This window comes from Neofelis nebulosa, chromosome 1, assembly GCF_028018385.1.
Source record: "Neofelis nebulosa isolate mNeoNeb1 chromosome 1, mNeoNeb1.pri, whole genome shotgun sequence".
Taxonomy (NCBI): domain Eukaryota; kingdom Metazoa; phylum Chordata; class Mammalia; order Carnivora; family Felidae; genus Neofelis; species Neofelis nebulosa.
The window spans coordinates 143,109,485-143,136,542 of NC_080782.1; the positions used below are offsets into that span (position 1 = coordinate 143,109,485).

At 41.0% G+C, this 27,058-nt stretch overlaps 1 protein-coding gene across 3 annotated transcripts in view; it reads left to right on the forward strand.

Moving 5' to 3' along the window:
- DTWD2 (DTW domain containing 2) overlaps window positions 1–27,058 on the forward strand; it is a 266,159-nt gene that overhangs the window by 120,295 nt on the left and 118,806 nt on the right. For all 3 annotated transcript variants that reach the window (XR_009264263.1, XR_009264264.1, XR_009264267.1), the window contains exon 7: window positions 16,358–16,449. The gene's annotated coding sequence lies outside the window, so the exon portion shown is untranslated. The remainder of the gene's footprint in view (window positions 1–16,357; window positions 16,450–27,058) is intronic.

Here is a 27,058-nt window from a genome sequence, read left to right on the forward strand (position 1 = left end):
ATAGGCAGGCGTAAAAAAATCTATGAAGAAACACGTAGGCAGACATTTCTCAAATATATTGTTATAATGTGGAAAAGAAAACAGGGCGATGTAGGAAGAATCCTAAAATAATCGTTCAGTAATGAGCATCATATGTCTAACAGAAATGCTTTTAATCTTTTATATTAGACTGCATAGAGTAAGTAAGTGAAGTTAGGTAAGAAATGGCTCATAGATCTCTGATCTCTTCTTTCTGCAAAACATTTTCTCAAATGATTAAAATATGAATCTGGGTTTCCTAATTCACAAATACAATTCTCATTGTGACTAGCAAGGATCTCCCCAATCAACCATACAAAATTGCAGTATTTCAGACGATACACTTCTTGCATCAGCTTCCTGTTCCTCTTTGAACTTATTCGCCCATATATTTGAAAAAAATGTAGAAAAGTTCTCTTTCTCCTTCTCTCTTTTTTATTCTGAGAGTGACTTTGCCTCGTTGCATTATAAGCCAGGCTTATTATTGTCAGACTTTAAAATTCCCAGTAGAAATTCTGCAACAGATTCCATGTCATCACCTCAAACATCATGTCAACGGTGGATCTTCTCCCATTAAGGAGGAAATGAATGACAAAACCTATATTATAATATTGGGAATTGTGCTCTCAAAGTGTCGGACTTGCTCAAGAGTCAGGATGCACAAAGTGAAACAGTGCTCCCTGCATTATGTGGAATTTAAGAATGTGTGTGCTGCCTTTTGAAGGAGAAAGGCTAAATTTGTTATTTAAGGGTTTTTTTGCTTAAAGCCTTACTGTCCACTCCCCAATTACTCCCCCTTGGCTTTATACTGTGACCATTTCCAGTCGAGTGCCAAAGATGGACCGGCTAATAGTTGGCCATTGGGTTAGGATACAAGGGTCAACCCCGCCTGAGGAGAGCTGTTAGAGTGAAGCTCTCAGGACTAGGAGAGGAGGAGCCCTTAGGAGCATCTGACAGGTACATTAGCGGTTACAGCACACAAAGGAAGCCCTGTGAAGCCCAGAGCAGGCCGACTCATATGCACATCCTCCTCACACACAAAGTGTGCTCTGGATGTGGAGACGCTGCCTGGGGTCACAGCAGTCCTGTGGGCTGTATCAGGGTTGCCTTTCTAGATAGGGTTTTTTCCTTATTGTGTCTCCGGAGCTCCTGATGCAAGAGAGATGTGCTCTCTCAAAAAGGCCAAACACACGTGGTTAAGAAAATAAAAATAGATATTCCCTAATGTATAAAGACCCTCCTAGACTGGAGGTAGGAGCGAAGCGGGGAATGGAAGGTAGTTCAGAGGAGGGAGACTTTAAGCCCCCGAAATGCTATCCTCGTAGCCGTCAGTCTTGAGAATATTAAGCCCCTCCTTGCGTCACACAGATTCTTTTATGTATTAATTACTCATGATAGAAAAGTTTTTTAAAATTACTGATGTGATGTCTTTAAAAACGCCTCCCTATATATACACCCCAAGGTCCCCATCATAATAATCAGGTCAGGAGATTACATATATATTCTTCAATATTTTAGAAATCTTTCTGGAATATTCTTAAAGATGAGAAAATTATTTGTTGATTTATTAAGGTACCCCAAAATTTTAGCCCAGAATAGTAGAAAATGGAACTCAACCTACTTTTACTGTGAAACTACAGTGAGTAAATTATAGTTTGTTGCTTTTGAGTTAACAAGAAAACCCAAGTACTTCACCATTTCTATACATCAAGCCTAATTGCCCATGTAGCGTGAACTCCTCATGAAGGATTCCAGCGATTTGAAAAAGCCAACATTTACATTACTTATGAGTCAGGCACTTCAACCTTGTAAGGCTTCAGAGAATTGGGGATTTATTCTGATGTGTTTGATTACTAACCTTTAATATTTTCTGTAACATTCAGTTTTTTTTGGCCAGGAAAAAAAAAATCAAGTCTTCATGTTTTGCTCAACGTCTGTGACAAAATAATTGCTAAACCTTTTTTATGTTAATTTTATTTCACAGTTATCTGTTCTTTTCATCTAAATTCAACTCCTCAATAATGCACTCTGTCTTAATGAACTCAGTAAGTCTTACCTTTTCAGCATTTTCATGAGTCCTGCAGGTAATTAGACAACTTACCATTTCATTTATAATTGTGGTTATCTTTTCTTCTTACTTGAAAACTTCAGAAGAGCCCAGAGACCTCTCTCTCCCTTACCAAAGGAAGGTGAAACTTTTAACAGGTCAAAATATCTTTCTAGAAAAACTTACTCTTTTTTGACCAGTATTATTACCAGCTACTTTTCTGCTGACCTGGGACAGCAGGAATGTATAAAACAATAGCAAGACTCCACTAACTGGTCTCGGGTGATCTTGAAGGTTTAGCTGCAAATTGTAATGTTTCAACATTCCTTGCTTTTTTTTTTTTTTTTTTTTTAAGTTTATTTTGAGGGAGCAAGAGAGAGTAGAGGAGGGGCAGAGAGAGGAGAGAAAGAGACAATTCCAAGCAGGCTCTGCAGTGTCAGTGCAGAGCCTGATGCAGGGCTTGATCTAATGAACCATGAGATGACGGCCTGAGCCAAGGTTGGGAGTTGGATTCTTAACCACCTGTGCCTTCCAGGCACCCCTCCACATTCTTTGGTGTGATCAGTCCTTCTGGTAACAGAAATGCTTATCTTCCCATTCTTACTTGTGAATCTGAGTTCACTTTCCTTCACTGGATCCTGTCCTGTCACTGATTACCAGAGTTCTGACCCAGGGAAGTTGCTAGTGATGCATTTGTGGCTAGATTTCTGCCTTCTCTATACCCCCATTTTACCTTCAGCCCTAGGGAGCTGGGCTTGACCATATTTAAACCTCAGAGACTCTCTTAATCCACCTTATCTGAAGCCTAGACCTTGCTTTCTCCCTAAAACCTCAGCTAGGTCCACTGAAACACCTCACAGGAGTGGCTGACCAGAGCACCCCCAGGCCTGTAATGATGCGTATTGGAGAAAACCTGGAGGAGGGGAGGAGCAGAAGGAGAAGTGAATTCCTCATTGTTCTTCATCTTCTGGAGCAGAGCACAGAAATGTAAGAGTACTGAGTGGCAGGCTCTGGGCTAGGAGCCTAGACAAGGGCACGTAGGAGTTCGTAGATAAATTATTGAGGGAAGAATCAGTCCTTCCCTCAGTGTGATCAGGAGCTGGGATCCAAGCTGTTAGGGTTCCAGCTGTATATTGTGGTAAGATATACTCCAGCCTTTTTCCCTCCCCATAGCATTCTGTGCAGGTGTCTACAGAAGGCCAGACACTTTTCTATAAAGCCTGTCTGCATTCTTAACCTAGTTCACCTTGATCTCTCACACACTGGGGATGCCATAGATAGATACAGTAGTCCTATCAAAGGTGGTCAATGGGGCACAATTTTGTGGGACTTCTTTAGGTTTTGTCACAGATGCATTCAAGAGAATTGCTCCCTGATGGTAGAGGTGGAGGGGCTATGATGAATGATTTTTAGATATGTTGATATGACAGACTGGTGGCTCATGAAATAACATGCTTTTTACAACCTGCACACTGTTTAATTAAAAAAAAAAAAAAGCTGCTAACACTTCACATGGGGAATCTTTTTAAAAAACCCAAATTTCTGGCTTCTTTAAAAAAATTAAAAGATTTCGCCTCATTGAGCCTATATTCCTTCACAGCAACAGTTGGATGGTCATTGTGGTCTGCCCTCTTTATGTAGGCTGGTGTCTCCTTCTCCTTGGCCTACTGGTCACTTGTGTGACCTTACCTCTCTGGCTCCTGGTATCCTTTGAGCCTACAGATTTTGTTTTAAAATCCACCGAGTACTTACATAGAACTCCTTATAGGCAAAGAGGATACCAAGAGAAGTGTTTTCATATTCCTGGTGGTATTGTTAGATTATTTATTATTGTATGTATAGCTGCTGACATATTGCCCTTACCATGTCTACCAAAACAGTACAGAAAATAGATTAACAGTCATAAGAGTATTGTTTCTAAGGTTTTTTTTTGTTTGTTTTGTTTTTTTTTTTAGTATTCACTGTGGGCATGGAAGGTTGCTAGATGTGTTAGTGTAAGTTTGTGGTAGAAAAAAACTTCTGTTTCAATATGAACGGAGTTGCTTATCTCAGAATCTTTGCTCCTGGGAGCCAAGGCAGGGCCAGTGTGGACATAGTCTGTTGCTTCTGTCTGTACTTGAAACGTTTTACACAATTTTGATTCCAACTAGAGTCCTTGTGGAAAAATTTCATTGTATAAGAATGATGAACAGAGTGCCCCGAAGGAAGAGTGTCTGTCTGGAAGAGACACCAAGGAACGTATAGTAACCTGGTTAAGAATAAACAAACCCTTTAAGGGTTCATGAGTTGTATCATAAGGGACAACGGGAAGAAGCAGTGGAATGGAGGAGGCCTCCAAAGCCCTGGATCGGACTCACCTCAGATTCAGAAGCTTCTCACTTTGGGTTGTTCTTTACACCTTCCTAGAATTGTTTACATCTGGGTGAGAGTAGGGGCTAATGAAGATGCATGCCAGAGACAAAAGCAAAAGTGGTTATGTTTCTGTTGCTTTCCTGTAAATCTGCAAAGGTTTCATGTGAGATCTTGGTGCTTTTTTATTTTTATTTTAACTCCTATATTCAGACAAGGTGTTAAAAGCAGATGCTACAGAGTAAGCATGTGAACTATTCTACATTAGAAGTATTGTAATTCTGGAAGATGAATGTAAGAGAGTTGAAGTGGTTAGTTTCTCTGGAGAGAATCAAGAGTAGGGGGTTTGTGGTGCAGTGTTTGAGGGAGGGAGAATATGGGGGAAGGAAAGGTTGGGAGAGACGAGGAACAGGAGGGGAGGGGAGGAAGGGAGAGAATGGGTGTGTGTGTGTGTGTGTGTGTGTGTTTGAGTGTGAAGGATTTCAGAGAAGAATTCAGACTGAATTGGAAATAACTCCTGTTGCCTGTGAGTTGTAGCTGAGTATAGTTGAAATGCCAAAGCCTTCTCCTGTCTCCTTTTCTACACATCTGCTGTCCTGGCTGCTGCTGACATTTCCATTTGTTCTTTTCTTTTCTTTTTTCTTTTTAAAATTTTTTTAGTCTTTCACGGAATTTTGAGGTAGAGTTAATTGATCGGATCAGTAAGAATCATTCAAAAGATGGGCCAAATAACAGTTTCGTTGACTTCTTGAAACTGTTTATCTAAATTTGAAGTAGCGTCTAACAGGCAAGCAGGGCAGAGCTGCTGACAGATTGTAGAGCATTCATTTCCAAGGCTATCTGTTTATTTCAGAGAAGTCTGCAAACACTGCACAGAAGTACCCATTTCCTTTTTGTTTGCAACTTCTACCAAACCGTTAAGTTGCACTATGTTTTAGAATCACTTGTCATTCATGATCTCAAAGGGATAGAAGTTGAGCTCTTAAATATGCAGACTTTATAAAATAGTTTTATAGGATTATATTCTTGCAAAACATCCCCTCCCCCCATTTGAAGATATAAAAATGTACTGATGAGCTTATTTGGTTAGTTACAAAACGATCTAAAATAATGAAAACACATTAATGATAAATAGTGTAATACAATGTGTCACCATGGTCCTTGTATTTTATACTAAATGTTAAGGGGGTTCGAGACTTGGTTAGAATGTTTAAAAGCTGATGTTTAATTGAGATCGTTGTTCATCTAAATGTGGTTGCTTAAAGGGAAATAATAATGAAACAGAGGAAACCTTCTAGGTGCTAGATCTTTTTTTTTTTTTTTTTGTGCTACATCATCTTAATGGAACCCTGAAGCCTGAGAGGTGAATCATCTAATGTTCTGGTCAAAGGAATGCTTTTGAAACCCTATAACTGATATAGAAATCATCATGGTTATGAGCCCATATTCAATTATAAGGACACATTTTCTTTTTTCTTTTTTTAATGTTTATTTTTTGGGAGAGAGAGAGAGAGAGAGAGAGAGAGAGAGAGAGAGAGAGAGAGAGACAGAGCATGAGCAGAGCAGGGGCGGAGAGAGAGACACACACACAGAATCTGAAGCAGGCTCCAGTTTCTGAACCATCAGCTTAGAGCCCGACACGGGGCTCGAACCCACTGACCGTGAGATCATGACCTGAGCTGAAGTCAGACATTTAACCGACTGAGCCACCCAGGCACCCCAATAAGGACCCGTTTTCTAAACCAGCTTCTGGTGTAATGATGTAATCTCATTAACCCATGCATCCTCTATTGTCACACTGTAAATATTCTTCTATTTATTTATTTTAGAGAGAGAGCATGAGGTTGGGGGGAGAGGGGCACAGGGAGAGAGTGAATTTTTGTTTTAAGTTTATTTATTTGAGAAGGACAGAGACAGCATGAGTGGGGGAAGGACAGAGAGAGAAGAGAGAGAGAATCCCAAGCAGGCTCTGTGTGCCCCCCACCCCCCCATGTGGGCTCGAACTCATAAAACTGTGAGATCATGACCTGAGCTGAAACCAAGAGTCAGATGCTTAACTGACTGAGCCACCAGGCACCCCAAGAGAGAGAGAATCTTAAGTAGGCTCCATGCTCAGTGTGAAGCCTGATGAGGGGCTTGATCCCATGACCCTGGGTGGAAATCAAGAGTGGATGCTCAACCGACTGAGCCACCCACATGCCCCAAATATTATTAAATGAATGACAAGAACAATAAATGATTTATTTAGATGCTAAGGTTCTGGTTCAGTGGGATGGTTGTTAATAATTCAAAGAAATTTACAATTTAAACTGTGTTAGTGGATGCCCAAAACTCTGACTTACGTAACCAAAAATTTTGTATGATTAAGAAGACAAGGGGTGCTTGGGTGGCTCAGTTGTTAAGCATCTGGCCAGCTCAGGTCATCATCTCACGGTTTGTGAGTTCAAGTCCCACGTTGGGTGAGCCCAAGCCCCACTTCCGGTGATCAGTAGCCCCACATTGGGTGAACCCTGCTTCCTTCTCTCTCTCTCTCTTTCTGCCCCTTGTGGGATTTTCTCTCTCTGCACCTTGCTCACTTGTGCCCTTGCTCACTCTCTCTCAAAAAAAAAAAACAAAAAACAAAACCCAATTTAAAAGCTCTGTGGAAGCCTGATTTTTCTGAAAGGAGTCCTAATCAGAGAAGGAAAGGAGACTTTGAGGAAGCCACGCTATATACTTCCCCTTTCCCACCTGGTATTTTTTTTTTAATTTTGTTTAAAAAATTGTTTTTTTAATGTTTATTTAAAAAACATTTTTTTTAATGTTTATTTTTATTTTTGACAGAGACAGAGACAGAACATGAGCGGGGGAGGGGCAGAGAGAGAGGGAGACACAGAATCTGAAGCAGGCTCCAGGCTCTGAGCTGTCAGGACAGAGCCCGATGCGGGGCTTGAACTCACAGACTGTGAGATCATGACCTGAGTTGAAGTCGGACACTCAACCAACTGAGCCACACAGGCACCCCAGTGTTTATTTATTTTTGAGAGAGAGACAGAATGCAAGTGGGTTAGGGGCAGAGAGAGAGGGAGGCACAGAATCGGATATGGGGCTCTTACTGACAAGCCATGAGATCATGACCTGAGCCAAAGTCGGACACTCAACCCACTGAGCCACCCAGACGCTCCTCCCACCTGGTATTTTTATTTGGGTGCAATCAGATGAATATCATCATCAAAGCAAGTCCCGAAAGAATGGGGTAAGACTATAGGCAATGAGAGGAAGTCGTCAGTCATTGTGCCTAATAGAATACATGTGGAGGGGAGGCAGTGCCTGTTTTGCTCAGCCCTCTTTGTTTGTAATAGGGCTTTTACGATTGATGTCAAATCACAGAACTTTTCGAATGCTGGTTTCTGGAGCTTCCTTCTCCCGGTGCACTCCCCTGGAGAACTTCTGCTCACTCAGCGGTTGTGGAGTGCCTGAGAGCAGAGGTCAGTAAAACTACTGCTCAAGGGCCCCACCAGGCCTTTTGTAAGGCCCTGGAATTAAGGAATGGTTTTTACATTTTAAGTGGTTGGGAAAAAAACTCAAAAGAGGAAGAATATTCAGTAACATGTCAAAATCGTATAAAATCCAAATTTCAGTGTTGACAACCACTTTTTTTATTGGCACATAGCCACATTCATTCATTTACATACTGTCTGTGCCTGCTTTTGTGCTACGACCGTGGAGATGAGTACGCTCACAGTAGAGACTGAATGGTTGGTGAAGCCTAAAATACTAACCACCTGGCACTGTACAGAAAAGGTGTGCCACCTCCTACCCTTAAAGCATGGGACTCAGGAAGAACACCTTGAGGTTCTTTCTCAAAATCTGGGCACCAGTGATATAAAATCACTTGTGGCAGTTGTCAAAATGCAGATTTCCCTGTCCTGATGTCATACTTTGTACTAATCAGAAATCCACAGAGCCATGCGGACTATGGAGTCTACATTTTTTTAATGTTTGTTTTTAAGAGAGAGAGTGGGGACAGGCGCAGAGAGAGAGGGAGACAGAATCCAAAGCAGGCCCTGAGTTGTCAGCATAGAGCCCCGTGCAGGGCTCGAAGTCATGAACTGTGAGAGCATGACATGAGCTGAAGCTGGATACTCAACCGACTGAGCCACTCAGGCGCCCCTGGAAAATACGTTTTTTTTCTTTTTCTAATAGATATATAATGTAATATTTTATTATTTTAATTTGCATTTCACCAAAATTGTGTAACATTGAACATCTTTTCATATGCTATTTGCCACATTTATGTTGTCTTTGGTAAGGTATCTGGTTCAAATCTTTTGCTTATTTTTATTTTTATTTTTTATTTTTTTTCAATATATGAAATTTATTGTCAAATTGGTTTCCATACAACACCCAGTGCTCATCCCAAAAGGTGCCCTCCTCAATACCCATCACCCACCCTCCCCTCCCTCCCACCCCCCATCAACCCTCAGTTTGTTCTCAGTTTTTAAGAGTCTCTTATGCTTTGGTGCTCTCCCGCTCTAACCTCTTTTTTTTTTTTTTTTTTCCCTTCCCCTCCCCCATGGGTTTCTGTTAAGTTTCTCAGGATCCACATAAGAGTGAAACCATATGGTATCTGTCTTTCTCTGTATGACTTATTTCACTTAGCATCACACTCTCCAGTTCCATCCACGTTGTTACAAAGGGCCATATTTCATTCTTTCTCATTGCCACGTAGTACTCCATTGTATATATAAACCACAATTTCTTTATCCATTCATCAGTTGATGGACATTTAGGCTCTTTCCATAATTTGGTTATTGTTGAGAGTGCTGCTATAAACATTGGGGTACAAGTGCCCCTATGCATCAGTGGAAAATACATTTTTAACTTGTGTTCTGAGTGGTTTTTCCAAGCACTTTGGAATCAGAATGATTGCTTTGTATGGGGAAATGAAAGTGGGTTTCTGGATGCCTAGAACTGATTTAGTCTAGGCAGACCTTCTGGTTCTATATGAAATGTCATTTATGGATTGAGATAGGCTGGAGGGTTCTCTCCAAATTCTACATTATTCTGTGTTTCCTCACTTGCAGAGCTCTTAGGAATTTTGCTATTGAAATAAGATCGTTTGTCTTATTGTACAAAATGATGGTCTCCAAGGGGACTGTGCATACGCAAAGTCCATAATCTTACTTCCAGGAAGAAAATATTAGAATAATTAATTTCCTCTGTAACTTATTTTTTTAATTTCTTAAAAAATATTTGTTTATTTTTGAGAGAGAGAGAGAGATACAGAGCATGAGCAGGGAAAGGGCAGAGAGAGAGATAGGTAGACACAGAATCCGAAGCAGGCTTCAGGCTTTGAGCTGTCAGCACAGAGCCCGATGTGGTGCTTGAACCACAAACTGTGAGATCATGATCTGAGCCGAAGTCAAATGCTCAACCAACAGAGCCACCCAGGCACCCCTGTAACTTTTTATGTGAATGAAATACATAAAGCTTAAAAATTAAAAAGTTTCTGATAGAAACATAGTGTTTTCAAGTTACGCCCGTTGCCACTCTCATTCCTTTTCTCCAGGGGCTGTTTCCTTTGCCATTTACTTCCTTATCTCTGAATGGTGAGCCCAGACTGCTCTTTCTGTTTTTCAGCTGTAGACGTTATCTGTTGACTTCTACTATGAAAGACAAGAATTTCGCATTCTGCTTACTCATGCTCTTGCCTTCCTTCCATTGTCCCAGTATGATTATATGTAAACCTTTTGTGTAATAGTCACTGTTTAGATTATTATGGCAGTGGATTGTTTTCTAGATCTGCTGCCTGCCCTTCATCTTATCTTGGAATTGCCTTTGCCTCTTTTTGTTGCTATATCTTAGACCTTCCTTTTTCTGACTTTTGTCTCTCATTTTGGTGGGTCCCCTTCTCCAATTGCTTCCTGATGGAAGGCACAGGGTGAAAAGCTTTTCAGGAACTTGCATGTCTGAAAATGCCTTGAGTGATAGTTTTGATGAGTATACTATGGTTAAGAAATATATGTGTGTGTGTGTGTGTGTGTGTGTGTGTGTGTGTGTGTGTATATATATTTTTTTTTTCCTCATTAAGGAATTGTTTCATCCACTTGTAACTTCCTGAGTTCCTATCAGGAAAGCTAATGCCATGTTGATTTCTGACCCTTTGTTTTTCTTCTGGAATCTTTTATAAATGTTCCTTTTCCCTCCAGGGATCTGAGATTTCAGGATGATATGCCTTATTGTAGACACTCGTATCCTTCAGTTTTGAAGACTTTTTTTCTTGTATTGTTTTTGTTTTAGTTCTCTCTCTTTATTCTCTGTTTTTGGAACTCTTATTCATTAGATATGGGAACTTCTATATTATTTTAATTTTCTATTTTTTCCCCTTTTTTCCATCTCTTTATTTTTTAATTCTACTTTCTGGTGTATTTTGTCACCTTTTTCTTATAGTCCTGTATGGAACTATTTTTTGGCTAACATTTTTGTCTCCAAGATATCTTTCTTTCTCACTTAATATTCTTTGCTTATAGCATACTATTCTTGTTTCATGGATGTAATATATTCCCTTAAACTCTGATTACTGTTTCATTTTTTTTTTTTTTTGTGCGCGCGTGAGAGAGAGAGAGAGAGAGAGAGAGAGGGCACACAAGTAGGGGAGGGGCAGGGGGGGGCGCTGAGTATCTGAAGCAGGCTGTGTGCTGAGAGCAGATAGTGTGATGTGGGGCTTGAACTCATGAACCTGTGAGATTATGACTTGAGCTGAAGTTGGACACTTCAGTGACTGAGCCACCTAGGTGCCCCCCTCCCCACTCCTTGTATGGAATTTATTTTTTTCATTTTTTAAATGTTTATTTATTTTGGGGAGAGAGAGAGACAGAGCGTGAGCAGGGGAGGAGCAGAGAGAGAGGGAGACACAGAATCCGAAGCAGGCTCCAGGCTCTGAGCGGTCAGCACAGAACCTGATGTGGGGCTCGAACTCATGGAATGTGATATCATGACCTGAGCCCAAGTTGGACGCTTAACAGACTGAGCCACCCAGGTGCCCCTGGAACTATATTTTAGTTAACCTTTTAATCTCCAAGATATATTTTTCTGTTTATATTCTTTGATTATAACTTATTATTTTTGTTTCAAGGGTATGATACATTCCCTTAAACTCTGATTACTGTTTACCTTTTGTTGTTGTTTGCCTTTTATTTATTTATATTTTAACCTGTGTTGTGTTGGTTCTGAGTGCCTTTTTTTCTGTTAAGGGTTTGATCTCTGTTTTTCTTGTCTGAGATCTTTCTGAAATTTCTGATGGTTTTCGTTCTTTGTTTATAGTCAGGAATGAGATACTAACAAGCTTAATGAAATTTCTGTGTGTATGATTGAGGTTTAATCAATCTGCTGGTGAGCTTCATAATGGGATAAGGCAGTGGGCAGGTTTTTTCACTCTGGAATTGCCAAACAGTGTACCTATTCCATTTTTTTTTTCTTTAAAGCTTATTTATTTTTATTTTGAGAGAGAGCAAGTGAGGGAGAGGCAGAGAGAGGGAGAAAGAGAGTCCTAAGCAGGCTCCCCGCTCAGAGTGCAGAGCAAGATGGGGGGCTCAATCCCAGGGAACTGTGAGATCATGACCTGAGCATAGATGAAGAATCAGATGCTCAACTGACTGAACCATCCAGGCACCCTTCCCGTACCTTTTCTTCGAGCAGTTCTGTTTCTTCACAGGAACCTCCAGTTTCATGCATGGTTGGATCTTGATGTCTAGTATTCCAGTAGCTGAGTAAAGTCAGGGGTATGGAGGTCTCCCCTTTTTGTATGTAGAATTTAACTTAATCATCCCCAGTAGAGTGCCTCACCCAACCACACAATACTTTCTAGAAAGTATTTTCTTTTGCTAGAATATGTAGCTTGGGATGAGGCATGAGGGGAATCATTTAGCTACATAGAGTGGCAATGTTTATTGTGTGGTATAGCACTCTTTATTTTTTCTAAATGATCTTATTAAAAGTTGACATTAACATAGGTCTTGTACAGTGGCAAAAAACTATACATGTGTATAATTTATAATTTTTCAAGTTGTGAAGGTATGCTTAAAGACAGTTACTAATGGAGGTATTAGACAAAACACATACAGAAACTACTCATTTTAAGGATATATAGTGAAAGTTTTGAAAAATATTTGTGTATAAAGATAGAAATTAAATCAGAAGTACTAAAAATTTTGCTAGAGCAAAACATAACAAAGTACAGTTATATGGCTTTGTTTGCACACAAAAACAAATGTGTGGGATTAATCACACGAACTTCTAAAAGTGTCATTGGGTGGAAACTTCAAGAATCATATTCAGCCCCAATTTATGGGAGAATTTTCTTACACTTAGAGCTATTCAAATATGACATATGCTGCTTTGAGATTTTATTTTTTACTTTAATAATTTGCTTTTTGCCTTTTTCCTTTCATCATGCATTATGTCCAATCTCCAGGGATAGTGTACGTGAGGTTTCTCTTTGGGGTGATTTATTAGTCTAGAAAAGTTCTCAAGTCTTTCTTAAGTCTAATATTCTACGATTTAAACTCAGATCTAAAGTTATAAAATACTGGAGTCAGTTTGGAATAAACAAAACAGAATTCAGAGTAACAGTTATATGTTTAGTGTATTTTGTGGTTATAACTTCATCTTTACTGTTTATAGCTGCAAGTTTATCTGACCCACGTGATTTACAGAAGGTGTTCCTCAGGGGAGCTTACCCAGAGCCCCTTGACACTTTCACAGCAAAGGCTTGTGTTGGTGGAAAAGGCATCCGTCCATTTCACTGGGCTCTTTTTCATGTGGAACGAAAGTAATTAGATGTCTGGCTTTAGTAGTATAGTATTAACTCTTATCTGGAGGACACCTAAGGTTTATATAATACCCAGGCATCAGTCAATTAGACCAAGAAAAAACAAGTCAATTTTATGAGTCTACATGAGTCAGGCATTTGATTATCCTGAGAAAACAGGGGTCTGGCTCCTTTCACTGAAGCTTTCCTTCTGCAATCGATTAACTGCTGACTCTTGTCCTATTGACCCTCACTAATTTTGTGGCATGGGCTGTCATTCCTTATCTGGAGCGCAAGGGAGACTCCTCTGTAAATATCAACAGCTGATGAGGTTAAGGCGGGGCTCCTTCTATTCTGCAGCCAGGGTTCACGATCTGTGTTGATGTGGAGGACCGGGTCTGGAGCTTGTTGCCTAGTCCATTTTCCAAGACCAAATTACAAGTTATAGCTCTCTCTTTTCTACACCCAACAAATTGTTGGATGGCCAACACCAGTATAGGTTATTTACAAATTAAGATTTGATTTCGTCTTGACTTTGTTCTTTCATTTTTTATATCATATTCTCACCAAAGTAAAATCCTGCCTTTATGTGAAAATGGAATTTAGTGACTCGATAAATAAATTACTCTTGCCAGCTAAGGATTAGCTGGTGCTGTTTCATTCTCCGCTCTATTTCTTCATATCAAAAAATTTAGTGGCTTGTTTGGTGGTTTGCAATCCCTTAATTAGTATAAACAATTAGTACATTCACAGAAAATATGCTGCTGGTTTTATGTTACTTGTTGGCTATCACTCAGATCCCTATATCCATTCCTCAGATCATCTAAAAATTTTGTTTGTTGGGTTAAGTCATATCTTATTCCTATTGATAACTTTAAGAAAATATTTCTAACATCTAGCTGAATTATATGGCAAGACACAGAATGATGAATCCTTTGGAATGAACTAGTTGCCGAAAAAGGTGTCCAAAGAGGGATGTGTTCCAATACTGCAGCATACTGCTCCCCACCTGGATACTTTACCTCTAAGGTCAAGCTGAAATATGACATTTATAAACCAGGATGCATTTAGATCCAGATACATGGACGTTCTAGAAAGGCAGAGTGGTGTAAGCTTAAGAGCATACTCACTTCTATCCTTACTTTCCCACATCATGTCTGTAAAATGGAGATACTGAGAATTTATGTAGTCCTTATCAGAGTCTGAAGAACTTTAATTCTGCTTTTCTCTTGCTTGCCCTTGTATTGGAGAAAATCATGTGCAGGTTCCTGAACATCCTCTTTTGTTTCTCATCTGTACACCATCGTTGTTTCCTCCAGCCTGTAGAATCTTTTTCTTCATAGTCTGCCTGGTCGTGTTTTTTAAGGCAGAGTTCATGTGAAATTTCTGACTAACCAAAGTAGAGTAGAGAACCCCTTCCTTTGTGCCTCCACCGATCAAATATTACATCCATTCTCACACTGTATAGGTTTTGTGTTTGTTTTGTTTTGTTTTTGTTTTTTGTTTTCAATTAACACATGAATCTCTCCTTTAGGGCCGTAGGATACTACTCTAAGTGCTCAGTAAATGTTGAAGGAATGCTGTTTTTTATGCCTAGAATGTGCTGGATCAGTTGTCAGTTGCTGTGTAACACATTCCCTAGATTGATGGATGAAGGCAACACTGATTTATCTGCACGGTTTTTCTGTTGGTCTTACTTATGTTTTACCTGTGACTGTGGTCGTTTGGCAACTTGACTGGGGTTAGGGGCTCCACTATTGCCTTACGCATGTGTCTGGGGCCTTAGTTGGATTAGTTGGGATGACTGATCTTCTCTCTCTTTGTGATCTTTTTTTTTTTTTTAAGTTTATTTATTTAGAGAGTGCGTACACAAACAGGGGAGGGGCAGAGGGAGAGGGAGACAGAATCGTAATCAGGCTCTGTGCTGTCACTGCAGAGCCTGATGTGGGGCTTGAATTTATGAACCACAAGATCATGACCTGAGTGGAGATTAAGAGGACGCTTAACTGACTGAGCCACCTAGGCGCCCCTCTGTTTGTGATGTTTCATTTGAACTTGTGTGAGGGTGGGCAAGTCCTAATGGGCAGTTGCCTGGAGAGCCTCCCCGGTGTCCTATTTGCTGATATTCCCTTGGCCCAAGCAGGTCACATGGCCCAGCTCAGAGTCAGCATGGGAAAGGACTGTACAGGGTCTGCATACCATGATGTGTGGTGTGTTGGGGGCCACTAATGTAACAGTCTTGCATGTGCACTTATCGTCATTGTCTAACTGTTGAAGCACTTTTGTTCAAAGCTTTTGATCACTTTTCTCCTCTAAAAAGCCTTCCATGTCCTCTCCAGGGCTTTTCTTACATTTTCTTATTGTACATGGGGTTGTCTTCAGTTATTTCCCCTGGGAGCAGCAGTGAGGTGCTCCTCTAGAACTTAGCGAGACTATATTCATTTATACTTCACCTTGTTACCAAAAACATGTGAGGCATCAACTTGGAAATAGAGGACATGGGGTCACCTAGGAAACTTTGTGTGACATATAAGATTTAATGCATATTATCTCCCAGGTCAAGTCAGTCTTACTGAAGGTGTTAATATAGCCAAAAGAAATATATTGTTTTTTAAATTTCAATTTTGAAAAGATAAAAACAAAAAACCCCAATACCCTGTGCTGTGGAATTGAAATTGCAATTGTTTTGTGAAGCAGTTTGGAGGTCTGTGCTGAGACCTTAAGAAGTTCATGTTCAAGTCCAATGATTCCACTTGCTGAAAATAATTCTAAAGGAATAATCAGAGGTGATTTTGTGCAAAGATGTTTACTGATGCATTATTTATGCAGAGACAAGGGAAACATCCAAATTGGGAAATGATGAAATTATGGAGCAGTTGTGTAATGGAATATTAGGCAACCAGTAACAAGGGTCTGCAGGAAGAAATTGTTATGATTGGGAAATTGGTCCCAATGTAAAATGCAAGTGATTCAAAGGTATATGAGGATTGATTCAATTCTGTTAAAACCGTGTGTGTGTGTGTGTGTGTGTGTGTGTGTGTGTGTGTGTGTGTTTCCATTGATCAACAAATGTTTTAAACACACTGTGCTTGGTACTGGGGCCCTGTTGGAAAGAAGAAAAGACATGTTCACTTCCTTCACTGTGCTTCCAGATTAGTGGGGAAAGTTGATGCTGATTGGTGCTGATGCTGATGGGGAATAGCCAGATTCACACTGCAAAAGGACCAAGAAGAAGACAGAGCAAGTAAGAAAGTTTATTGGTTTGAAAAAACTGAGTGAGTTTTGAAGGGAATAAATTTTTGGGGGGTGGGAGAGAATTGTAGGGGTGAGACACTGAGACAATCAATCAAATGAGGTAAGAGGGTTTTTAAGAATTTCTGCTAAATATGTTCCTATTTTGTTTTTTCCTTTTTTAGCAGAAGACTATTGGAAATACTTAAGTTACTTGTCAATTATTTTAGATGCTGAGCTGAGATATCTTTGGGTATGACACCATGCTGACGTGAAACATTCCAGAGCCCTTAGCTTACCACGGTACATATGTAAATATATGTAGATGGGTGTATGTGTGCAAATATATACATACATGTATCATCTGTCTGTCTATGCAAATGTTATAAGGATGGAGGGGTGGAAATGCTTCCCAAAATCTAGGAGATCACAGGTAATTTTAGTTTTGTTCTTAATTTATCTGTAGTCAGAGAAATATGTTCCATATAAAAGTTATATACATAAAAGTCACGTATATTTAAACTTTAAAAAGAGTTGGTAAGGAAGTAGGTTGGTCAGCAGGAAAAGCATGCCATTGCCTTAGCTGGGGGGAGGGTGACTATTGTGTTAACCATCCAGGTATTCTCAGCATGTCTCACCAGTGTGCACATGGATTCCTTATGCCGCCATAGCCTGAAGTCATCAAACGTGTTACATTTGCATACTTTCTCTAGCTTTGACTCTACTTATCTAAACATTCTTATGGGGTGCCTGGGTGGCACAGTCAGTTGAGCGTCCGACTTTGGCCCAGGTGTTGATCTCATGGCTCATGGGTTCATGCCCCACATCGGTCTGCCAGCACTGAGCCTGGAGCCTGCTTTGGATTCTGTGTCTGTGTCTCTCTCTCCCCCTCCCCTGCTCACATTCTTTCTCTGTATCTCTTTCAAAAACAAATAAAACATTAAAAAAAAAATAAACACTCTTCTGAATGCAATCGAGGTTGAGAATGTGTATGTAGAGCTGTCTTCAGAAGCAGAGTAAGGTGGCTCTTCACCTCCTCAAGCCCTCTGTCCATGATACTCAAGACAATGCAAGTTTCACTGTAAACTTGTTAATTAGAATTAGAATTCCCAGTTAAGCTCAGTTAATAAAACTTAATGTCCCAGAGACAGATTCATGGTCAGTGTGCTGACAAAATCAGATATCTGAGCTTCCCAGGGAGCACGGCAAGCCTCGTACCTGGAGATTTACCAAAGTAGAAAATCTTGAGAAGCTTCTTGGCACTTAGCCATGTGACCTGTTCTGTTAACACTTGTACCTAAATATGTTCATTCTCCTTAATATTCTACACTCTTCGGTTAAACTTTATAGAGTTTTGTCTATTTTCTTGTTTTCCTTACCAGAGGGAGAAACTTTTGAGGGCAGGTATTCCTTTTCTATTTTTTTTTTTTTTTTTTGTGTGTGTGCATGTGTATTTAGTACCTCGCACAGTGACTGACAAAAAAATATGCCATTTAGTTAATATTTACTGAATGAAAACAAATACACCAATTGACAGACCTACTTAACCATATATACATAGGCAAATATAGCTAGATTTTGGAACATCCACTCTTTTAGATTATTTATACCTTACTTTACATACATTAGCCTAATAATCCCATAACTGCATTTGTAAACTATTACTCTGTTTTCTTCCCATGTCCTGTGTAGTCCCCTATGTGAACTGTGTTGCCGTGTTATTAGAGGTGGGTGATATTTAAGGATGTGTTAGGCCATAAAAGTTCTGACAAGGCCTCCCTTGTAAGAAATGACAGGGCTTGGGGGGAAGTAATCCACTGCGGCTCAGGTAAGAAATCAGTCTGTCTGTGAACAAAGCTTAAGTCTGTTCCGATGACATTTTGTTGTTGTTGTTTTAAAAGTCTGCCCTTCCATGCAAAAATCTACAGAATGAATTTGTTGAGGGCTCAAGGATGAGGAGAGCATTGGCATTTTCTCTCCTCCATAAAACAAATGGAAACAGACGGTGAAGAAAGGTAAATACCTGTGACCTCCTCTCAATAGGCCTCTGGTGAAGTCATTTGTAATGAAATGAGGCCTGCAGTGAAGGCTCCTCTGGGAAGCCCCCTCATGCTTCCCCTCCTCCCAGGGGATTCCGTTTTCCCTCTCAGGAACTCGTACAGCTAATAAGCTTAGATATGAACAATGGCTTCCACACATATTGTGCACATTTCTCAAATTTTGTTCGCACAAAACTGCTGAATGGCACACTTCCTCAGCTGTAGCTACTGTCCGTACCTCTGGGGAGTGTGGGCAGAGTGGCGAGGTCAGCCCCACAATGAGGAAGTTTTCTTGGTTTCAGTAGGCACTTTATGCCCATTTGGAGAGCTTACTTCAAAGGCTTTTTCCATTTCAGGGCATATGAGCTGTGTTGGGTTGAGCCAAGGGGATATGAGTAACCTTGCCAGTAGGTCCCAGGACTGGCTCTGAGGTTGACGTAGGGTGAAGTGAGTTTCAGGCTGACTCACCCTTTGCACTAGACCCATATCGGTGGGTAAGGACATTTGTGAAATGTGTTTATTATACGTGCAGGCAGTTTTTCTTTTTAATTTTTTTGGTTGGTTTTGGATTGGGGCCCTACTCACTTTTTAAACAATTTCCATACATTTTATAATTATTTCATGTTATATATGCTGAATGTAATAATTATTTTTGAGAATGATCCCTAAGAATAATTTATGAATTATTCATCATTAAAATCCCACTGTTTTCAGTCATTGCAATTTTCTTTCTTTTTTTTTTTTTTTGTTAAAGTTTATTTTTATTTATTTTGAGTGAGAGAAAGAGAGCAAGTGGGGGAGGGGTAGAGAGATTGGGAGGCAGAATCCCAAGCAGGCTCCACACTGTCAGCACAGAGTCCAATGTGGGCTTAAACTCACGAACCGTGAGATCACGACCCAAGCCGAAGTCAAGAGTTGGATGCTTAGCCGACTCAGCCACCCACGCGCCCCAGTCATTGCAATTTTCAGAGAAAGTTTTTATTGTAGAGGAAATGTTTCATATTTGATTTCAGTGAAGAAGAGTTAAGGAAATTTTAAGAGAACATTGAGGGAAATTCTAGTGAGAAAAAAATTAAGGAAAATTCAGTGGAAAAAAAATTCTGATTTCAGGGTTTTTAAAGAAGGCAATAAGAAATATTCCAATGTACTGTAGATTACAGCTGCAAAACCTGGGAGTCCTGTCTTCAGGAAGAACTCATAATTCCTGAGGTTTAGCATAAGAAGAAAACATGATTTTGAGATATAAGTGAAAAGTATTAACTGATGTGCAATTATATTGGCTCCATGAATGTTCATTTCTATTACTAGCATCTCATTTATCTGAAATCATTACAGCCATTGATTTTAGTTGTTATTAACGGAAAACCAACATAGATGAGCTTAGCAAGAGGGGCATTTAATGCTTGTCAAAAGTGAGAGGTCTGAGTCCAGCTGTTTGAGGACAGGGCTTAAACGGTGTCACCAGGACTCTGTTTCTCTCCATCTCTCATTTCCTTCCTCTAGATTGTCTTCCCTCTGTGGTCAGCCCCCTTGCTGCAGCTTTAAGCCTCACTACCGTCTGCCTCTTTTTCAGTGGATCCTGTAAAGCTTATGCCATTCACGCTGATGGAAATGATTTGGATCACACGCCCACCTCTGAACCTTTACTGTGATGTAGGGAATACTGCACACTGGTTGACTGAGGCTGGATCATTGACTTCCGTTGGGTCAGTGGAACCCTCAGGAGTCCAGTGGATAGAAAGACAGCAAGGGATAAGTTCTCAATTGAAAATCAAGGTCATAGGAAGGCATAATGGAAGCTGGAAAGGCAACGGTAAATGTCTACCCAAATGCATCATATTTAAAAGCATGTACTTTTCTTGTCCCCCTAGATAGTTTATTAAAAAAGAAATAATATTTTGTAAAAGCCCTACCTGGGTTAATAAAACTTACTGTTTTCAGTACTTGATAGGTTTTCCAGTTTCCATACGGATTTGCCTAAGGCTAATCATATTTAATATTCTTCACATATAAGCTTTTCTGAAAATGTTTATTGGGATGGAGTGGACTAAATAGGAAATGTGCTTTTTATATTCTGTCTCCTCCCCGTCTCAGTCCTAGGAGTCTCAGTGAACCTCTCACAAATGGTGCTCCATTAGCAAGGGTGTCTTTTTGATGCAAGCCCACTAGAGGTGTGGTGTGAACTCTTCTTGTCAGACGGGTGGTACTTTGCTGTCTGTGGAGAGGAATACCTGTATGAGCGTACCTATGTCAAGGCCAGATCTAACTAAGCAGGTGAACTGGTACTAGAAGACCTCTACCCGATTCTGTCAGGAATCTCCAAGCTCTCACACCCACCTCTAGGCTTTAAAATTGAGGGACTGTCACCGATATGTCAGCTTGGTGGTTCTCCAATCTGTTCTCTCCAGAATCTTTTTGTGTCATATTATTTCTACAGTAAATCCCCTGTCCGTCTTTGTGTTTGTTGGGAGATACTTGAGGCCTCTTCATGTCTGAATTTACGTGAGGTATTAATCCTTTGCGCATTAGTTTTTCCCTCGTGCAGCACCTTACTGGTGATGACTTAACCTCTCACGAGTCCAATCATGAATGCGGTGGCAGTGTAATATTTATTAACTCTATCAGTGCGTAGGGATGCATTTGAGATATTAAACAATTTCTCTTACTAGAAGGACGCCCATATAGGACACACACAATAAAGGTCATGAGGCTTCATTCGAGGTCAGTATTCCTAGAATTATTTCATCCCATTCTATTCTTTTCCCAGTAACTTTGCCTCAGCTGTGAACTTCTCCTTTCTGTGTCCCCATGGACTTTGAAACAACTAGAGATCTTTTCCTCTGTGCACATGACCCCAAGTTGTTAAGCTCTCTTAATTTTGTGGTATGTCTCTATTTCTGGTAACTGTCACTTCTGAGAACTGTCAGGGTACCTGCTTCTAAGAGACTTCTGGGCTTCCTTCTTAGTTTCTGTTTCTAAGCTGGGAAGACCTGAAATGCTGGCACGTAATTCAAACGCATGTATTTCATGCACTGACTTTGGAGCATTTCTTTTGGCTTCCTGGGCATCCCCCCGCCCTCCCTCTGATTTTCGTAGGTTCTGAGTATGAAAGAAGGTGAGGAGAGATCAGCTCTTTGCATTTTGCAAAAGGCAAATGTCTGCGTTTTAGATGGAAGGTCCTCAGATAAACCAGTCTAATCATCGTAACGTCATGCCTTATGAATGAACAAATGGTCTCCTTTCAGCTGTTCTGTTAAGCAGCATTTTTTCAAATGATGGAAGGAACTCACTGAATCAGTGCATGTTTATTTTGCTGTTGGCAAAGAGATGTGAAATAAAGCAGCAATAGACCAGCCTGGCCCTCGACTGAACTATGATGTGGATGAGGTTTGCCTAAGGGGCCCTCATACCTCCCTTCCACTGCCCCTCTCCTGTTTCTGGGGCTCGTCCTCATTCTCTACCTGTCCTTGCCTCCAGATGTGCGGGGTCCTCCCTGCTCTGCCTGCCTAGGCCCGCTGGCCCTAGGTGGTGCACCTTGCCCTCGTCTGGCTCCCCCAAACAATCATCTAAACTAAACAAAGAAGATACCTGATCTTGCAGCCTGGATCCCTGTTAGCTGTCACTACTGAAAATGAGTACGTCTTCTGGAACCAAGCCTCATTAAGCTATTAATGCACTGTAATGCCTAATGTATTATTTCTCCCAAGAATGCTGACATTTTGATAAGAAATACTCAAGGACCGTTTACATTTAAGCCAAAGGAATGATCATCCTGAAGTGGAATTGCAGGCGTCGCTGGTCCAGTAGATACATCTCCCTTGGGGTAGACAGATCCTTTTTCTGGGCTTTCTCCACATCTCGCTCCTTCAGTAAGGTTTTGGGAAATCCTCCCTTCGAGCCAAGCTGGCAGGGGATTGATTTCTGGGTGTATTCCTGTCAGATCCACATCCAGGGTTTCAGCCTTGTTTGCAAACATCCCCATCAGTTCTTGGAAGGATCTTTCTCGGTTATAGATGTACTCCAGATTCACCCCTCCTACCATTTCCACCCCATTTGCCCATTGGCCACATTCCCTCTGCATCTTGGTGATTAGAACCCTGTTGCTTTCCATCTGGAATAACTCCAGAAATGCCCTATCTAGACTAGGAACTTACTTGGTGAATAGCAACACCTCCCTGGGGCTGCTGATCCTTTCCCCAGGTTTCCTAGTTGTGCTACCCAGTTCTCTCTAGCCCTGGCTCTGTGTCTTCCAGTATGCTGCATTGCTCACCCTGCCCTGTAGATATTGTTGCAAAAAATGGAGTTACAATAGAGAGCATGGTAAGTGCATGTGGGGGACACAAAAAATTTTGTAGTAAGGAAGATTCATGATTTGAACCTTGGTTGCCTCCAAGAGAGCACTCATTCCACTCTATCACCAATGCATACCTCCTTCCCGTCTCCACCCAGAGCCTTCATTTTTCTAAGATAAAACATTCTTTCCCCCCTAGGACAGGATTACCAGATTCTTCGTCATTCTGGCCATTTTGTTACAGGAAAATCCACTTTGTCAATGTCTCCCTGAAAATTTGGTGTCCAAAAAGGAACAAAATATAGGCAGCTTGAGAGTTCACCTAAGTGTTTTATCATCCAGCCCACATTTCTCCACCTTGTCCACAAAGATACCAGGGGAGACTTTATAAAAATGCCTTGCTGAAATCCTTGTGTGGATTGGCATGTCAAAAAGGAAATCAGGCTATCTAACATAAAACACACACTAATACACAGGCACAGGTGAGACAACATTTATATATTACAACTTAAATGTGCAACCCCCCTCCCCCCCCCCCCGCCAAAACCAGTACTCTTTATTTTCCGTAAGTGACCTCACCTTTTCCTCAATCCCTTATTCCATTTGGGAGCAAGAAAAATAAATCTAAAACTTGCCAGTTCTTAGTATCTTGGTAACTTTGTCTCTTCTGTTTTCTTTTTTTTTCTAAATATTTTTTAATGTTTGTTTATTTTTCTGAGAGAGAGAGAGAGAGAGAGAGAGAGAGAACACAAGCAGTGGAGGGGCAGAACGAGAGGGAGACACAGAATCCGAAGCAGGCTCCAGGCTCTGAGGTGTCTGCACAGAGCCTGATGAGGGGCTCGAACTCATGAGCTGTGAGATCATGACCTGAGCTGAAGTCAGACGCTTAACTGACTGAGCCACCCAGTTGCCCCTCTTGTGTTTTGAAATAGTCTCTCTTAAGTTAGCTCAGGGTCTTTGGGGTAAATATTCATTTCATTCAAGATTCAAAGTTAGGTTATTTCTCTCCTTTTGAATATTTGCCTCTTCACTTTCTGTTCCGAGGTGCCATGTACATATCAGCACAGGGTACCTTAAGGAAATTGGGATGGGATAGCCAGTCTTTGGGTCCCTGTGCTGTTTTTGGTGTCTTCTCAGGTCATTGTGGAGATATTCCCTAACTCTCTTGATCATCGAGTGTCCTGCTGGCTGGCTTCTGCTGGAGGAGTCTGGTGAATTCCCTGTCAAGGCTCAGTGTAAAACATCTACCTGCTATAAATTGTAGACCCCTTTCTCACCTTGGAAGGGTCCAAATAAAAAGTACAGGAGACAGAAAAGCTAACAGTGAGATGATGACTATGTGGGGCTGAGAATGGGCAGTGCACTTCAGGCTGTTGACTTGGCAAGAGGTGAAACAGCTACCATGGTTCCAGCTGCAGGAAGAGCTGTTGGTAGAGGCAGCCCCGGCCATCCTGGTCCATTTCAGCTGGGAGTTTGGAGGGGTCACTTGTTTGTAAGCGTGAGTCTGTCAATCTATGATGTCAATGTGGAAGTCTGTCTTTCCAGTCTTCAGTTTCCAAAATGTGAGAATCTCAGTACATGTACTCATGTGCAGGCTTAATTTCGTGAGAACAAACCAACTGCTCGAATCATGGAAGCTGGGGGTGGAGTGGACTGAGACAGAACTGGGTTTATTTCTGCCTACTCCCTGTTGACCTTGGGAAAGTTACTGAACTTTCTTGAACCTCAGTTTGATCATCTGTAGAACAGGGGTAATAAACGCCTCTATGATTAAAGGAAAACAGTGTCCATCAACAAATGGCAGCTATAATTGTAAATGATAACAACATCTTCTAAACATAAACATTATTTTTCTAACATTCTGAAGAGATTGCAGCTTGCTTCCTTTACCATTGGTTAGCTTCATTAAGTATGACATTTCCCCCCAGTACAGCCATTTTTCTTTGAGACAAATGCCTTTTTTTCCTTAGAGGGATGTGTTTCTCCCTCTTCCTGACAGAGCCCAGAAGATCCCTGTGAACATCCTTCCTTTCCCTCCCCTTGGGGATCCTGGGCCACAATGGCCCTGTATCATTGCCATCATCACTCCACCCAGGGAGGACTGGTAGAAACTCCCTTCGTGACTTGCTGACGTCAATTCTGAAGATGTGCAAGATGGATTACGAAAAGGCCCTTAATAGTTTTTACTTTTCAGGAAGCCAAATGTTTTTCAAATCAGAAGCAAAGGGTTTAGCACAGGCAGGCCAGGCTCTCATCTCAGTCAAGGAAGACACTATGAAACTTTCACTTTCCCCCCAGGCCCTAATGTATTTCCCACGGGGCCTCACCTCCCTGTCCTGCTTTAAGCTTTCCCTTCCTGATCTTCCTCCTTGAAACCTTGTGGCCGGGCCTTCCATGCTCTGTATCCAGAATGTGACTGAGGATGAAGGCAGATAAGGCAGAGAATGTCTGTGTGTGAAGAGCAAGGCTGGTTCTATTCCTGTGGTTGTGTAGGTGGGCTTTTCCCAGCAGGTTCTGGGCACTTCCTCTGTTTATTTCCTGAGACTCACTTCTGCAGCAAGTGTTATAAAACAGAAGAGAAACTACTTCTCCTACCAACCTTTGACTCCTAAAATGCTCTCATGAGGAGCATGGCAACCTGCCTAAAGAAACCTGGTTCCAAACCCAAGAGTCCCTTTCTTCACTATCAGGGAAAAGTGGCTCCAAACAGTAACATACCTCTTATCTTTTTCAACTTGTCCAATGACTTCCCTTTGCCTGGCTATCTTTGGGGCATGAAGAGAGCTGTGAGGGGGTGGAAGCCTAGTTGTATAATCCTATCTCTCTGGTTTACAGAATTCTCAAGCTTTTGGAGCCAAAAAATAAGGTCAGAAGCGATTCTGGTCTTTCCAACGTAGCTACCCTGTGGTCTCAAAAGTCAGTATTAAACGTCAGCACGAAGGCAGGTTGGTCTGGGGTCTCCATGATCTGTGAAGATCTGTAGAGAGCTCTGCAGATCTTTTTTTCTATTTAGTCCATGATTCTAGGACACACGTTATTCGGTGGCTTGGGGGAAATGAGGCCAAGATGGGATAAGGGGCATGCAGTAGCATCAGAGGACCAGAAGGTGGCACTAGTAGTATTTATAAGGCGCCTCCACAGACCATTAGGTAACTGATACGGCACTTGTTTCCTTCCAAGTGGCTACCAGTGAAACAACTGTGTTTTGTTAGCACCATGTTACACAGCGTTACACAGCGCTTTTTTTTTTTTTTTTGGTGAATTTCTGCTATTACCCAGACTCTTGCAGCCTACTTTCCTTCATGTTATGTGTGTTACTCAAAATGGATTCAAAGGCCGGAAGGTTTTGTTTGTTGAAGTTTGCTCCATGTATTTATGATGCTTTGTATTCTTTGAAGTTCTGACAAAAACAAAGCCCCCAGTTCTCTGGGAAATAAGAGAACCCATTTGTTCGCTCACTCTGGGAATGTTCCAGAGATCTACATGCAAGGATGTTTTTGTCTATCTTGTCAAGTTTTTTTTTTCTTGTCAAGGCTTTTAATATTCTTTGTATGAGTTTAATGTAAAAAGGCACCGAGTTAATGCTTCCTTTACATGACTAATAGACTGCTTCATCAATAAGTAACCCTGCCTATATATTTTTAATAGTTAAAAGAAGTTATTTAAAAGGGACTTGAAAGCCACCAAGAAACTTGGGAGGAACTCAGCAAGAAGCCTCTAACTGTGCCACTTTGTTTAGCAAAAGAAGATTTTTCCAGAGAAAGTAGTTGGCAGAAGTCCTGCTAATGGTGTTGTAGATATCTGTCTTCTTACCTACTTGCTTGAGGCTTTCTGGACTGGAACAAGGGGCTGCTAGTCATGGGAGGAACATAGCAGAGGTTGCATTTTTTTTTCTTTAAAGATCCAAATAGTAAATATTTTAGGCTTTGTGGGACATAAGGTTGGTGCTCCCCCCTGGCACTGTACTTCAAAAGCAGCTGTAGACAGTTTGTAATTGTGTGGTCATGGCTTTGTTCCAATAAAACTTTATTTATAGAAACAGGTGGCAGGCTGAATTTGGCAGACGCCATTCACCAATGGGCCATACTTTGTAGATCCCGGAACTAGAGGAAGGGAGACTTAACTTTTCCTTCTGTGATGCGGCCATTTCCTTTTTGATCCTTTTTTTTTTTTTGTTAGGGTGCTAGTTGAAGGTTGACCAGATGTGTTTGGCTTTGTCCTCAGGTTTCTCACTGTTACAGGAGCAAAGGGGGAGGTACAATTTCTATTTCTGTGGTCACTGTAAGGAAGGA